Here is a 12,912-nt window from a genome sequence, read left to right as displayed (position 1 = left end):
GTCTGGTCAAGCTTTGATTTGGTCTGGTCCGAATTTGATCTGGTCGAGCTTTGATCTGGTGTGGTTCAATTGATCTGGTATAGAGCAACTTCGATCTGGTCTTGTCACTTGATCTGGTTTGGCCATGCTTAATCTGATCTGTTCATTTGATTATAGCTCTTGATTCACTGATTTTTGGGCAAGGTGATGAACATGAAAGTTGTATCCCTTTCTCTTGGCTTTCCACAGAATCTAGAATCGCTCGATTTCAAGTTTGTATGTGAGATATATACTCAAAATACTAAGCTATGTCAGAAATTATGTTCTGCAGAATTTCTGTGCAGATCTCGAAACTTCATCGTGATTTATCTGCTTCTTAAGCTCCGATTCAGATTGAGATTCTTACAAATGATTTGTAGATCATTGTCGTATCTTCGTAACGCATACTTAATCACCCCGTTTGAATAAGTGAGCTGTACGTTATGGCCAAAATACCAGGACTTGTCTGTTTGATCTGGTTGCTGTAGCTTTGATCTGATTTGCATCTAGCTCGATGTTGCAACCAACTTTTCTCCTTGATAACGTCCGAATTAACTCATCTGTCCTGAGATATGACTTGTAGATATTTGAGTAAGATTTCCAACCGTTTTGGCCTCAAGTCATTTGGATCACCGAGCTGTGATATATGATCGATTTACTGAACAACGCTAGCTTGAATAACTTTGAGTTCCAACTCAAACTTTCCAACTTTGATCTACTAACTACAACACTTGATTAAATATGTTAGAAACACAATAAAAAGTTTTGTTATCATCAAAATCAAGATTTCTTGTGTTTTACAACCCAACAATGATTATAGTAAAAATTATACAGTATTTTCAAAAAATTTATTTTTTATTATAAAAGTATGAAGTAGGAGTAACGTTTTTTCATTGTCTATATACATATTTACCCTTTTGTTCTATATAAATTATATAATAATGAGTAAATTGGAATTTATAAGCTAACGAACAAATCTAAAATGAGAAAAAAAAATAAAATAGGCTAATAAACAAATTAATTAAAAAAACATTTAATTAATCTCACTATTAAATTAAATAAAAATAATTTATATTTAATTTTCAACAGTTTTGCTGCTCAAATTTCTTATGATGTGTAACAGTTAGACTAAAATATTTTAAATAAATAGAAAAAAATTCAAAAATCCAAATTTGTTTCAAATAGTATATATATATATATATATATATATTAATAAAAAGTATTGCAAAATAAATAAATTATTATAGTAAAAATTATATAGTATTTTCAAAAAAATTTATGTTACCATAAAAGTATGAATTTAGGATTAAAGTTTGTACATTATCTATATACATGTTTACCCTTTTGTTATGTATAAATTAGATAATAATGAGTTTATATAAGTAAAATGTCAAAAAAAAAAGAGACAAAGATGAAAAAATACACAAAACAATTAGGTGTAATAATTTCTCACATATAACTTCCATTTAAATGGAGTCTATTTAATTATATATCTTCCACTTTACTCTCTTTCTACTATTAATTGTGTCAAAATTGCCACAAAAATTGTTATACATAAATTTCATATGTTATTATATGAAATTTGAGCAGCAATATTGTTTAAAATTAAATATAAATTATTTTTATTTAAATTAATAATGAGATTAATTAATAATTTTTTTAATTAATTTGTTCATTATACTATTTTATTTTAATTTTTTTTCACATTTTAAATTTATTCATTAGACTATAACTTCCATTTTACTCTCTTTATACTATTAATTGTGTCATTTTGTCACAAAATTTGTTATACATAAATTTCATATGTTATTATATGATTTTTTTTCATTCAATCTATGTATTTTTTATTAAAATTATTAAAGATAATAAATATTTATTTGATTAGATTGTGTACTATTTCGATTAACATAAAAATGATTAGATGTTGGAAAATAAAAATTTCTATTTATTAAAATTATTGAAGATAATAAATATTTATTTTATTAGATTTGTATTATTTCAATATAAAACAATTAACATAAAAAATATTTTCACTCTAAATTTTTTATTTTGTCCTTAGATTGTGTATTATTTCGATTCATTGTATATATGGATATTTTTTACATAATGCTTTAAAAATATAAAAATTGATATATTAAGTGAATAATTTATATATGTTTGGAAAATAAAAAATATATTTATTGAAATTATTAAAAGAAAATTATGTATATTTAATAATATATTACCTTTCTTATCTAAAAGTATGAATAAAAAGATAAAGTTTTACCATTGTGAAATAACAACTTTGCCATTTTATTTACACTATAAGTAAGGTCGTATAAAAATATATAGAGATATAAAAATAAAAACAAGATTTTAGTTAAGGTATAAAAGTAAATAAATATTTATATTATATTATATGTAAATATTAATCCATAAATACATTATACACCTTTATTAAATTGCAACTAATACGTCCATTAATACCATTACATAATTTATTTTTTAATTATTATTTTCTGAAAAAAACCATTTTTTCATTTTTCACAATTTGTTTTTATTTATTTTACACCATATGTAATGTTAGGCAATATAAAAATATATAAGAATAAGTTAAATTTTAGTTTGTGGCTTAATTAAGTTGCCGTTAATCAAATAGATAAATAAATTTTGAAAAGAACAAAAAAAAAACTAAAACTTACGGTATTAATATAAAAAGTTAGAATTAAAAAAAAATATAAGAATATAATTCTTGAAAAGAACAAAACTAAAGTTTATTTGATTTTTATTATGAGACCGTGAAAATCTCAATAATTATAAAATATAATAAATAAATATATTATATAAATAAAGTGTCATCACGTGCATCGCACGTGCTGTTTACTAGTATAAAAAAAATACATGATACAAAAGATCTTAAAGAAGCAAATATTTAGTTGATAGCTTATACATGACATGTCGGCATCATTTATTTTAGTGAGATATATAGTTTTTATCTGTGTTTTTTACGCTTTGTGGGACCGTTTGATTTATGAGAAGGGATGGACGAGACGTATAAACACGATGTACATCTAAGTTCTCAAATCGAATGGATGCATTTTTGACACGATCATGTATCCAAAAATCAATAGTAAACATCTGATGAATCAAGTAGTGGCCATATATAGGAAAAAGGGAATGTTCTTTGGTTAATTTTACAACGACACGCAAATTATATAGAGAGCTAGCAATGAGAGGGATATGGGACGCATTGCATAACCACCATATTAATGGCATGGTCCCTCCATGTAAGGGGACAGCCATTACCAGGATGGCAATGTGCCTTCCTCTTTATCTAATATCTTGCGAAGGTAAAATAAGATTAGGGGTGATTCGGTACATTATACCGTATACCGTACCGAATACCGCATATCGTATCAGAAATTTCGATACCAAAATTTCCGATACCGATATCTTACCGAAAATTTCGGTATACCGAAATTTCGGTATGACATAAATCCATACCGATACCGTACCGAATATATGATACCGTGTATACCGATTTTTTTATACTATTTTTTTAAAAAAAATATCGGTTTACACGGTATCATACCGATACCGTGTATATCGATTTTTTTCCGATATACCGAAATACCGAAAATTCGAAAATCTTATACCGATACCGATACCGAAAATTTCGATACGGTATGATTTAAGGTATACCGAAATTTTCGATATTTTCGGTTTTTTTCGGTACGGTAAAGGCGATATGACGGTATTTCGGTATATTTTGTCAGCCATAAATAAGATAATGCTTTGATATATATAAAGAAGGGAAATTCACATTTTAATATTCCAATCAGGTACATGACTTTCAAATAACTTTCACGTTTTTCATTTTCGATCATATTATAAGTTAATTTACAATTTTGTTATACAAAAATAAATATGATATCGTTCATTTTGAACCAAAGTGTCAATTAGTGCATGGATTTGTCATTTGACTTTTTATCTAAAAGACTGCATATCAATGAAGATAACATTCGTCTTATAAACTAATGATCTTCCTCAAATAAGGGACTTTGGTTGCATTCCGAACAATTTTAGTCCACGAATATTTTTTTTTTTTTTTTTGCACTTTTAGTTACGTTTCACTGGGATGCTGATGTGAGATTGGACTAATTGGTAATATCTGTCGTCGTATTAGCACTTTTTTCGATAACATATCAGTACTGCGATAAAATAAATAAATAAAATCGAAATTAAAAAAAAACATAAATTTATGGCCTAAGACCGGAATATTAACAATGAAATAATAATGAAAAAACATACAAGTACTCAAATAACCAAAACTCTAATCTCTCTATATAATTTGTCTCATCGTCATTATATAGAACCACTAGAATTGAAGACATTAAGGGCCTAAAAACTATTATTTTGGGAGATACATAACAATAAAAAAAAACATCGACGAGCGAAAAATATATAGATGAAAGCCTTGAAAATAAAAGTATCGGTTCAAGTAATGTGCAAAGAGATTACGATCAAACAAAATATTGGGACCATATTGGAATTGAAGTGTACAGAAAATGAGGAGGTAACAAATATTATTTTATTTTTTCGAATAATAAAAAAATTTATAATAAAAACATAAATAAATGAGGTTGGGAAAATGTCAATCAATGAATGATGTATGTGCCCACATTCCCTTGACTTAAGCCAATCCACAACATGGAAGTATTCATACCAATTTTTGTGGTTTTTAAATTCCATTTGGTCCAGATATGTATGCAACAAATATTGGCCACAAAAATAAGAATTTTAAAATGGACAAACCTATTTTTCGACATTTTTTTAATGTCAATAATGGAGAGATAATAATTTAGTTTTCATTTGTCAGGTCAGGATATATTTTCGTAAATTATGATTTTTTTTTATATTTCAAGAAAATATTATTTCATTATTTTATAATCATGTCATATATTTTATGATAAATATATTTTCACCACATTTCCGCCTTTTTCTATATAATTAAGAGTCAATTATGAATAAATCTCTAAACTCAAACCTTTTTTTCTCCCAACTCCCTCCCTTAAAGATTCTTTCTTTGCACTCCCTAAGGACCACAAAACTTGATTATTTTAATATTTAATTCTTGTACTCAATATGGGTTGTTTTGTGCTTAGATCTGAAGGTTTTATACTTATATCTAAAGATCTCTGTGCTTATATCTCATGTTTTAATGCTTATTTTGGAACAAAGAATTATGTGCAAAAAATGGTATCAGAGCTTTAGGTTAAATATTCAGACTTAATATTATTCGTTAACTCATACTTTTCTTTGTTGAGGAGAAGATTTTTTACAAAAGATGACTTCAAACGAAGGTTTGAATCAAGAGGATTTTATTTATATGAAATCCTATAAACAAGTTAATCTGTTCACAATAGATTACTTATGACAGAAAGATGATTTCTAACTCTCAATTTTTAGAAATTACCCCAGATTCCTCTAAACTCTCCGGAGATCTTAGAGAAATTCAAAAGACGGTACAATATTATAGCAATCAGCTGTATGAAATACCTCGGCAGATTGAAGGAATCCTTAAGAAACAAGAAGAAATTCTTGTAACCCTAAAGGATCTTCAAACTAAAATCACAAATCTAGAACAAACTTCAGGTTCTAGAAAAGGAAATACAGGAGGAAGGTTACCACTCTCGTTTGGTATCGAACCGTTGTTACATCAGAAAGGTAAAACCAAAATGGTTCAAAAACCTTTAACTGATGATGAAAGGATGATTAATCTTATAAAAGCAGTATCAGAGAAAAACACTATCTGATGACTACTTTAGAGAGATTAAATCTCGAGGATCTACAAGATCTCGCGGATTCTTTTGCGAATCTCAAAGTAGTAGATCTAAAAATGAACTCCCCTGAGGGTGAACAACCCATAGGGAATCCCCCAAGATATGCGGTTAAAACAGAAGAACCACATAGTGAGTTTCAGGTTGGAGAAAATTCACATCCAGTAGGAACCAGATCAAGAAGGAGTAAAATCCCACTCCATCAAACTCCTTACGGAAAAACTGTTTTAGATCCAATACATCCTTACGGGGTTATGTTAAACCTTGATGTTTTGGACTTAAAAAACAGAGAAGATCTTATAGATGATTGGACGTCAGCTATGAGAATTGCAGCCGGGATATTAGATCTCAATAAAGAAGGATTCATTAAACTTCTAGAAATGAGTCTAATGGGATCTGTCAAGATTGCTTGGGAGATGACTATGCCAGATACGAAGGAATCAATCTTAGCAAGAGAATCCCTCAGCGAAATTGGAGAAAGAATGACCACCCTATTTAAAGCACAATTCATAGGGGTAGACTATTTCAACAATCAAGATACAGAGAAAAAGAGAAGATATACTCAAGCTCTGTATAGCCTCGAGTTACATGATATCTGTTTAGTTGATGAATACATTATGTTATTCACTAAATACAGATGAAATTCAGGAGTCGAGGAAAATGTAGCTATTCAGCTATTTTTCGCAAAAATGTCAAGTCCCTGGAGAGAAATGCTGATTAAAAAATACGTTCCAGGTTATCTTGACACTTTGGCAAGACGCGCGTCCTTTTTGAAAGGCAAATTGGCAGAATGGTGCCATATGGCATCATTACAGAAGAACTACAAAAAAATAAGGGGTATAAATAAACGTACACCTTTATGTTGTAAAGATAATGATCTTCCAACGATCATTGGAAACAGATCACAGGGATTTAAAAGGAAGAAATTCAGAAGTAATCCCTACAATAAAAGAATGAGAAGTTCTTGGAAACCAAGAATATTTTGGTCCAAACAAAAGGCCAGATCTTATAGGTCAGGAAGAAGAAGTGGACCTACAAGAACATCTCCAGTAACAAGCTCATCACAAAGTAGGGGAAGAACACCATCAAGAAGAACTTTCAGAAGAACTCATACAAGAGCAAGTGAAAGTTTCAAGGATTGCAACTGCTGGACATGTGGAGCAAGAGGACATATATCTACAAATTGTCCAGAAAACGAGAAAAAAGGAGTTAAACTCTTTGAAGCAATACCAGATATGGATGATGCGGTCTTCTTTCAAGATCTAGTCCAAGTATATCAATTTGAGGATATTCCCTCAGATGAAAGCATATACGAAGAAGAGATATTGTTTAGTCAAGAAGATTCTGAGGATGGATCAGAATAAGAATCAGAATAAAGAAGAAGTGTTTCGGCATGAAACACATGAAAGTTTGGCTGGATTCTTTAGCCAAAACACGATATCTCATAATATGGTCCAAAGGATTATGAGAGAAAATCCAACGTTACAAAAGTACCAGAGATTTTCGGCAGGACAAGTAGGAAGAGTCTTAGGCAACCTAGGGCTTAGACAAAGAAGACATAATTTGATTACAAAGTATCCAGAAGGGAAATGGCAATCCCCATGGAGTTAACAAGTAATCAAATAGAGATGCAGTTAATTCCTTTTGAAGAAATAAGAGAGGAATTGCAAAAGCTGAAAGGTGAGGTAGCAAGGACGATGTCTTGGATTCATATTGGAGCAATCCAAATAATGATCAAGGCAACTTTTAAAGAAGGAATAGATTCACCCATAGATATCGTAGTATGCGATAAAAGAATGGAGAATATTCAAGATACTGTCCTGGGTACTATCTCAGGAAATCTTTGTGCAGGAAAAATTGTAGGAGTTATCTATCCAAGAATAGCCTACAATTTAGCTGGCAGGGACTTTAGTCGAGCCTTGACGTTGCATCAAAACTTCAAGGAAAAGAGACTAATGAAGGAAGGTAATATACCATATTCTATTACATATCAAATTTCATATGCTCTTTCTAATACTCATCATTCTGAATTATTTATTAGAAATGAGTTCATTGAAATTCCAGAGATCTTTGGAAAAGTTGCTCATGCAATATACCCAAAAAGAATCGAGTTTCCTTTAATTCAGGAAACAGACATTCAAATTCAAGACAGACCGGTTCTATACAGAGACCTTAAAATAGAACCTCGAAGGTTATCTTTTCAAGAAAACCGAATGACAAGTAGGAGATGGGACAAATCTCCTATTCAAGAAATTCCACCAGAAGAAAAAGAGTTTTCTATAATAGGAAAACTTAGATCTCCAGAAGGATGGAAAGAAGTGAAAATAGTATTCGATATTACAAGTCATTGGAACCAGTTCCCTTGTAACTCGATTTACTATTTGGAACAACATGAAAAAGGAACTTACCAAGGATTGATAAATATTGGAGAATTGGAAGTTCAAATATGTGGAATTCCAGGAAAAGAAGTGGATCAGCTCATTCTTGGCCTAGAGTTTCTGGAGGACCATAAACTATGAACACGCCTTGAAAAAGGAATAGAGTTCATGGCAGAAAAAAAGACTTGGAGGATTCAATAAGAATTCTACGAAATGGAAAACCAAGAGAATTGGATAAGGGACAATCCCTTAATCAGATTCGAGAACTCTGTTTACAAACAGAGGAAGAAGCAGCTGTTGAAATTAGTAAGTCATGAACATGATTTACTAGATCGCATTGAAGAGGTAGAAAGGAGTAACCATACTCTATCTTCTGAAGCCTTAGGAAGACTAAAGGTGAATAGTCTTAATCGGATTACTGAGTTACAACACAGTCTGTTAAAAATGGCAGGGCCATTTAGTAATCCCTTTAAAAAATGACAACAAGTCCTTTCTCCATATACATTCCGATAGGGATGTTGTATGAACAATATAAGGCTGAATACTTTGCAGCTTATATTGATTCGGGAGCAGGAATTTGTACAGCAAAAATAGGAGTCTTCCCTGAAAAATGTGAAGAAGATTTGCCAAAAATTGCTGGACGAGATTTCTCTCGAAGAATTTTAATTCTTTGCAAAGGAATAAAACAAGCAGAGATCCTTGTAGGAGAAGCAGGTCAGAAACCTTGGTACAAGGTAAAGACACCACCAATCTATTTCCATGATACAGGAGCTGATATCCTGTTAGGAAATAACTTCTTACAAATGTTTAAGAAGTACACACAAGACAATGAGTCAAGAAGACTTATGTTCACTACAATTTGTGATCATAAAATTATCGTTCAAAAACTCAAAGTTGCTTTTTATCAACAATTGTCGATAATATTTCGCAGCCAGCGTGGTGATAAGGGACAACTTTTTCACCCAAAAATGAAAGATCCAAGAAGGTTTGGAGAAACCATGTTGAAAATAACAATAGAACAAGAACTCCAAACAGAGGATATGGAGCTTCTCAAGGTAACTCTAAATCATAGAGATATAGAGTTAGAAAATAAGGTATCCCTTGAAGATGTTAAAAAGAGGCTCAAAGAAAGTTATAATGAGCATCCTTTGGCATGGTGGGATAGAAATCAACTCAAAGCCAGTCTTACTCTAAAGGAAGGCAAAGAGTATGAATTCGTCAGATATAAGCCTATCCCGATGAACATAACAGATTAAAGGGATATGAGAATGATTATCAAGGAACATTTGGACCTTGGTCTAATCAAAGAATGAGTTTCACCATATAGTAGCCTAGGTTTTCTGGTCAGAAATCATGGTGAAATAAAAAGAGGGAAACTCAGGTTAGTTATTAACTACCAAGGTATTAATAAAATCCTGGAGTTTGACGGGTACTTCATACCTAGTAGAGAACATCTAATTAGCTGTGTACAAAATGCTAGAGTGTTTTCAAAATTTGATTGTAAGTCTAGATTCTACCAGATAAGAATGGAAGAAGGCAGTAAGAAATTCACAGCATTCTCTACTCCACAAGGACACTATATTTGGGAAGTTATGCCTATGGGATTGGCTAATGCACCCCAGATATTTCAAAGAAAGATGGATAACCTTTTTAAAGATTATTTAAACTTTATGTTTGTTTATATTGATGATATTCTTATAGCATAAAAAAATATAGACGAACACGTTAAACACTTAGAGATTTTCTCTAAAATTTGTAAACAAGAAGGACTGGTGTTATCTGAAAAGAAAGCAGTCATAGCAACAAGGAAAATTGAATTCCTCGGTATTGAGATTGATGAAACTGGAATAATTCTACAACCCCATATTGTGGAAAAGGTAAAGAATTTTTCAGATAAACTCAAAGATGTAAAACAACTCCAGAGTTTTCTTGGAGTAGTTAATTTTGCAGGGATGTTCATTAACAATCTAGCAATGGACAGAAAGGTGTTCAGTCCTTTGTTAAAAAAGGATGCTAGGTTTATATGGACCGATGACCATACTAAAGGGGTAAACCAATTAAAAGAGATATGTAAGAATCTCCCAAAAATGGCTATACCCGTAGATGAAGATGATCTGGTATTATTTACGGATGCCAGCGACGATTGGTGGGCGGCAGTCCTTACCAAAATCACTCCAGATGGGGAAATACCATGCAGATACTGTAGCGGTCTTTTTTCAGAATCTGAGGCCATTAGATGGCATATCAACGAGAAGGAATTTTATGCGGTTAAAAGGGCTTTTGAAAAATGGCCATTATTTTTACTTGCTAAAAAATTCACTCTGAAGGTTGATAACACCCAGGTAAAAGCTTTCCTAAAGAATAAGATTGAATCTAAACCTGAGAAAGCTAGGTTATTAAGATGGCAAGCATTATGTCAAAATTATATTTTTGATATTGTTATTATTAAATCTCATGAAAATATTCTTGCAGATTTTTTAACAAGAGATGGAAGGCAGTGACGTGGATTCCATCCTGAAAATGCAGAGACATCTCAGGGAACACCTTGGGTTGCTTCAAAACGAGTTCAACCAGTTAGCCATTAATGCTGAAATGGCCGGCAGGTTACAACAAACTGATCAGATCAAAGTATCTAATCGAATTACAGGATGTATGCAAGCTCAAACACAACTATGAGCTCCTATTCAAGGGCCAATTGTGAAGGCTATAGAGAAACCATTGGTTTTTCATAAACAAGATATACTAAAACCATTGGTTTTACAAGAACAAGAAATACAACCATCGGTTGTGAAACAAGATGTTGAGGAATCTAAAACTCAAGAAACAAGAGTTAATATATCATCAGCCTTTGATGATCTGGATGAAGCAACAATTGATGAGAATAACTCATCAAGTCAATCCTCCGCCTCTGGGATAAAAGAGGAAAAGATCAATCTTAGGCCCAACACTGACAAGGGCAAATCTAAGATTGATACTAATCCATCTATTATTTCTCCATTCCAGGTTTATCAACAGAAGTGGGAGAAATTGAATACAAGGAATGAAATCAACCCGAACACTTGCAGGGTTGATGTTGCAGGAATATATCCAAGGGTTTGGCTAAAAAACAATGTCAATCCTAAAGATGTAAAACTCTGGTATGAATTTGGGGTTTTGGCCTCAGTTTATACAACGTCACCAAGCTTTTTGGAGATATCACAGTTACCAAAATGGATTCAGGAAGCAGACCAAGAAACATGGGCAAATAATGATCATTTGTCTAGAGGAGATGTGCTTGAGTTATATTTTTTCAGTGCAGCTCCAGAACCAACAGTGAAAGGATCACACGAACCCTTTCATTTTATCAAGCTGAGGAGACCTGATATAAACAGTCATAAATTTATCAAGGATCCTAAAACTGAAGAAATACCCTTGGTGTCCACTTTCGGGGAAAATGAGATCTCAACCAGAAGGACATGGGGTATTTGGTTCTGTCTTACTGAGATAGACAAAGTCAAGTTTCCATTCAAATTTTATCAGAATTTTGTGAACGGATCGTTCCTGTTGAACACAATGACAGGAAAAACTACAGCATTTGCGGAAGAACTCTTCGAAAAGAAGAGAAATCTTTTGTGGAACAACAAGCTGCCGGGGAGTAAAGAAACTCGCCGAAAATTTTATAGCATGGCTCATATTGGACGATGGTCAGAGAATATCTGCCCAGAATGCCCAAATCAGAAGGAGCCAGAATTTTGAAAAACCTTTAGACCCCGAACGGATCGAAAGGATTTTTCCGAGACAAGCAAAGGTGGACAAGGACCACCAAAGATGCGTTTTCACAGGGGTCTACTTCAAAAGCAAAAGATGCCCCGACAACAATAAAGCAGACATGTGAGGAGAATAAAGCCAAAAGAAAGTGGCAGGCATGTGATTCCTCCACTAGTAAAAGATGCCATCAATAATGGTATAAAAAATTCAAGACAGCTGCCTCCTCCACTTGTAAAGATGCCATCAATAATGGCATAAAGAAATACAAGACAGCTGTAAGATTCCATGAAGTTTCTCGGTGAAACGAGTGGAACTACAGCTATAAACAGCTATAAATACAGGCATTTGAGGAAGCTGAAGACATCGATCATTCCCTTCAGTTTTCTTACGAATAAAATTGTTGTAATATTTCTCTTTCTATTGTAATAAGTTTTCGTTTATGTATTTCAAGAACGAGGCTACTATGAGTAGCTAAACAAGTTGTCTTCTCCTCTTCAAAGGAGTTGATTTATGTAATAATATTATGTCTGAATAATTTTTCTAAAGTCTCTTGTTCTTTCATGTTCATATTTTATAATTAAATTTATATACCATACGCTTTAAGGTAGAAAACGAATTAAGGTTGTGCTGGGTGTCGTTGAAGAAGCTTGTGCAGAAACCATCTGTTGCGACTGCGTGGTTGGAGTGTGAGGAGCACTTCGTAAAACTCGGCAGGTATGACCCGACGATATTATGGTCAAAGAGATATTTAAATTTGATTCACTTTACGGAAGCATGTTGGACCCTAATCTAAAGTATATAGGCTGGAAACCTTGCGCAGCCAATAGTTCTTCACGACATGAACTGGTTCGATAGGTAAAACAACGTCAAAGTACAAAAGATTAGTTGAATACTTGTTTAATCAAAATTGGGGACCACTAGGGAGTGCAAACTAAAAAATTTGAATGTAG

The sequence above is a fragment of the Henckelia pumila genome, chromosome 1 (genome assembly GCF_033568475.1).
Source record: "Henckelia pumila isolate YLH828 chromosome 1, ASM3356847v2, whole genome shotgun sequence".
Taxonomy (NCBI): domain Eukaryota; kingdom Viridiplantae; phylum Streptophyta; class Magnoliopsida; order Lamiales; family Gesneriaceae; genus Henckelia; species Henckelia pumila.
This window is presented reverse-complemented; position numbering follows the sequence as displayed.